The sequence below is a fragment of the Callorhinus ursinus genome, unplaced genomic scaffold (assembly GCF_003265705.2).
Source record: "Callorhinus ursinus isolate GAN/ISIS: 27379988/994484 unplaced genomic scaffold, GSC_fseal_2.0 scaffold16, whole genome shotgun sequence".
NCBI lineage: Eukaryota > Metazoa > Chordata > Mammalia > Carnivora > Otariidae > Callorhinus > Callorhinus ursinus.
The window spans coordinates 41,700,508-41,705,247 of record NW_027397078.1 but is presented as its reverse complement, the minus strand read 5'-3'; the positions used below and the strand labels follow the sequence as shown (position 1 = coordinate 41,705,247).

At 43.5% G+C, this 4,740-nt stretch overlaps 1 pseudogene; it reads right to left on the bottom strand.

Annotated features, from left to right (window-relative positions):
- Nucleotides 1-2,984: 2,984 nt before the first annotated feature.
- Nucleotides 2,985-3,081, bottom strand: LOC112813001 (U6 spliceosomal RNA; annotated as a pseudogene).
- Nucleotides 3,082-4,740: the final 1,659 nt, after the last annotated feature.

Below are 4,740 nucleotides of genomic sequence, written 5' to 3'. Positions count from 1 at the left end.
TTGCATTCCCACCAACAGTGGCAACACATACTTATATGAAATCATCCCATTGCACGCTCGACACATATACAGTGTGATGTGTCAATTATATTCCGATAAGACTGAAGCAAAAAGAACATAGCTCCCTACTCTATAAAAATGGATCAACCTAACATAATAAAAAAAAAATGGATCAACCACACTGATTGTATAGCCAGGCAGGGAATTTTAGATAAAATGAAGTGCTAACCTCCCAAACGTCTGCATTGGATTTCTTTTCTTTTTTATTGCAAGAGATTATGGTTAGGAGTGTCAGCACCCACAGTGGTGCTTAGTACTATAATTGTCATAGTAATGTGCTTTCATATGAAAATGTTAGATATCCGGGTACAGCTCAAGATACGGATTGATACTGTTTTAAGGGATCTGATGCATTGCAAAATACAGCAGAACCGAAAGGTAAAGAGATAATGATAAACATCTTCATAGCATGTGTGCATTTTGTTCTATTTTATTCACAGCGTACAGATAATGATGGAGAGATACTCTAACTTACAATTGCTTATACGCTTTCTGTCCCTATGCATCTAAATGCTCACATATAGGGAGCAATCGATACGACTTAATTCTGTTTTCTGTAATGAAAGAAACTCTCTCGATGCCTATGTCACTGATGAGTACCATAGATGTGTTTCAGATTTAACTCTTTTTGGGGGGCAGGGGCGGCATTAATACTTTTACTCTGCAATCCAGCTAAATTGCCACAGTGTTCTTGTTTGGGATCCTACTGAGACTCAAAACTTAGTCTTATCACCAATCGGAGAGAAAAGGTGGTCAGACCGGCTGTCCGGCTGGCGTGGTCTTGATGGTTTTACCACGTTCTAATCATCCATGGCTCCAAAGGTTTTCCCAGGAAATGCTGGTTTCTTTGCATGGGAGAGGGGAGACTGTCTTGATTTCACTTTGCCAATATCCTACTTTTTGTAACAGATTATGGTCTTTATCGGTATCTGCAAGTAAGTAAGTTAATACATCTCCTGTTTAACACATCTAGATAGATTTTAATCATTCAGATTGATCTGAAATTGGGATGTGTTGTTCCAGTCCCCAGTGTTGCTTAGGTGCATTCCACACGAGGTCATTTAAACTTGTGCAGGACTAATGTCTCTGTCTATAAATGGGGAAATCAGGGCTGTGTGGGTGGCTCCATCAGTTACGTGTCTGACTCTTGATTTCAGCTCAGGTCATGACCTCAGGTTTGTGAGACTGAGCCCCAGGTCAAGCTCTGTACTCATCAGGGAGTCTGCTTGAGATTCTCTCTCTCTTCCTCTGCCCCATCCCCTCCCCCATTCTCTCTCGCTCAAATAAATAAATCTTAAAAAAAAATTGGATGAATCGAATACCTGCTTTAATCTAACCCAGACTTACTTTCCTAGGTAGAATCCATTTTATACTGATTTTCGTTCCTCTGGCTGCTTTCAGTTTGTATTTATGTTTCAGTTAAAATATTGCTCTACCTGCCGAAATTGAAATGGTCCCTGGACATTTGTTTTTTTTCAGTGGTGACAATGGAGAAGTTCCCATAGGCTACTATCTAGATGGGACCACTCTTTGTAAAACATCTGCCCACACTGTCGATGCTAACACTTTACGTTTCTGCAGGATGATGATGCCTCTTCTTTCGGGGAGGGGACAGCTTCTTGCTCACGGTGGCACTCGTGGGCGGGGTCCTCGGTCCTGTCTTGAATGAACATCCCGAAAATGACAACTGGACACCAACAGATCGCTTTGGAGATGTGGCGTCCACATGGCGCTGACGGAAAATGTCTTTTGGAAACCATGTCGTGTGCAGAGTGATATAAACGATGAGATAAACAGTATTTCCCCTGGAGGCTCTGCCTTTCTCCGGCAGACAAAGCGCCCAGGCAGCAGTGAATGCAAACCGTCCTCGGCAAACTGCAAGGACTTCACAGGCTGCTCTGTCTAAAGTCTACCTCATCTCCTCTCTAGACTCCTGTTGTCCATGAATCTCCTTTGCCCAAGAGGCCTACCTGGAGGCCAACGGAAGACTGAGGGAGGACATTCAGGGAGACCCACCACCCTCAGAAACTGCATGGAAAATGTTATCTATAATGAGTTTTTTAAAAAGGAGGTCGGCTAAGGCTGCCCCTGATTCCCAAGGAAATCCACAATCGAAAAGGGAAATAAAGAAGGAATCTCAACGTATTTTAGAATTTGTATGTGCAATGTTGATGCATTGCTCGCCAAGATCTTCCATAAAAGATGGATATTTTTGCTTCTAAGAGATGAGAGAAATTTTTAATTTTTTGAATGATTGATATCTAGGAAAATGTTTTCAAGGTGTGGCATAATACATAGTTAGGTACCGTTCTTATTGCAAAAGTTTCTTGACATAACATGTAATACCGGCTGCATTTGGAGCAAACATTTGTAGGCTAATTAGTGGGAAATGAATCATTAACAAATGTTGTGCTGTTTTTCTCTGCTTCTGCCCTGGGCAGAATACATGAATTTGCAGGCAGTGTAAATGGCCAAGGATTAAAGACATCAAGACCCTACAAGAGAGATTTGAAGCAGGGGAAAGATATTTTAGTATGTATACATATTTACAGATATATTCAGGGAAATCTTAATGCAACAAAGATGCTTCATGTGGGAGGCAGAATGATGCCCACCAATGATGTCCACACCATAAATCTCCGGACCTGTGAATATGACCTGTTGCATGACCCGTGCCATTTTGTAAGAGTTGCCAGAACTGTCAGACATTCTGTAAACTTCTTCCATGAGATGGAAATAATAATACTTGAAACAATATGGTCTAGACGTGTGAATATTGATGATGCATTGCTGTATGGCCAACATAGTTCATACAACTGTTGACCATTTACTTATGGAGGGTACTTGATGTCCAATGCTCAACTTGTGGGATGGATAACTCCACTGAAGATCAACACAATCCCATGTCACTCTAGTGTTCTTTGGAAATTCAGTTATGCCAATTGGATCCTCCTGGGGCAAGGACCGTGCGAATTTTCTCTGTATTGTTCCAATTTTAGTATATGTGCTGCCGAAGTGAGCTTGAGGTATGCCAATTGGAAAGTGATAAAGCACGTCCCCCCAAAATTGCCCTTGCCTCTGAACCAACTGTAACTTCAAGGGGGTCCTTAAAGACCAACCCCGGTTCTGGAAAATTTCCAGAAGGACCCACAGAACCCCATGAAAGCTGTTACATTCAGAGTGATGGTTTATTATAGAGAAAGGAGAGAGATTGAAATCAGCCGAAGGAAGTGGTGCCTGGGGCAGAGTCCAGGAGGGGTCCCAACTTAGGATTTCTATCGTTTTCTCTTGGGACTCATGGATGGTGTCACCTCCTCCCAGGTATGATGCGTGAGAACACATGCATGGCATCGCCAACTGGGGGAGCTCGCCTGAGCCTTGGTGTCTGAAGTCGTATCACATTATATGCCTCCCTGGTTGACCAGTTTCTGCTGATACCTGTGTCCTTTGGTTCCTGTGCAAGTTGGAACCAAGGTGGCAGAGCCCAAATCCCCCAACATGAGTCACATTGTAGACAGTGCCACGTGGGTCCAAGGTAGAGGAGGCCAAGGAAGCCACTCTCATCAGGGGCCTGGGAGTCACCGTCCAGGAGCCAAAAGGCCAGACCTGTCTTTAGGTCAGGTCAGCTCTTCACCACAAACATATTCATAGACTCTATCAATTCTCTGATTCTTAAGTCCATTTGGAGATGTAGTTAGAATGATTGCTCTTGAAGAAACTATTGGAGGATCCAAACCCACAATGGGACCTAAGTCTTGCAATATACAAATCTTAGCTAAATGGCCAAAATCTTTTTGCGAGTACCAAGCTGCCTCTGTTTTTCTTTTGCAAGTCTTGATAATAAGTGGAGGGATGCTCCTTCAAGTCTAAGCACTTTGGATAACAATGGGAATGGTGCTATTTCTATGTGAACGGTATTAACGCGGTGCTCCGATGAAAATCATCACATGTGCTTGTGAGCTATGCCATCATTCCCCCAAAACTCATTTAAAATCCGCTCCAGAATCTGTCTTCACGGCCATTCCATGATATTGGTCAGAAAATAAAAATTGCAATCATAAAGTAAAACGGGGTGGGTTACATATTTCCGCACCCAGAATCTCCTGGATGCTACGGAATGATGGCGTTCATCAGTGCACAGTTACAGACACAAGAAAAACCCCGTGATGCGGGACAAGCACCTAACATTGGATGGGTCTGCTTTCTTCTAATCGGGGATACGCATGGCTGACACCTGTGTCCAGATGAAAACCAAGCTCACAGGGTGATTGGGAGCCGGCTCTTCTCTAAACATTAATCAGTTGCCTGTCTGAGGTCTGACTGCCAGCACCATGCCCTTGCTTCTCCCTGAGCATTATTATGTATTTCTCAGGTGCACCTCCGTGAAGATCACGGGTTTCTTAATTCCAGAACTTTTGACACCCTCACTCGATTTTGTCACCAGGGATGTAGTTGATATTCCAAGAAGCGTGCACTTCTGAGTGCGGAGAAGTAGCCAGAAGTGTGGAGCTTCCGAATCTCAGATGCTTTACTTGGGCTTTGCTTTTTTCGGGAACAGCAAATTGAAAGGAACCTGCAGAGATTTCTCTGTATCTTCTGCTCATCTCTTGGCCTCCCCCATAGTCAACGTCCCCCAGCAGAGTGGTGCATTTGTTACAATCAGTGAGCCTACGTGGACAC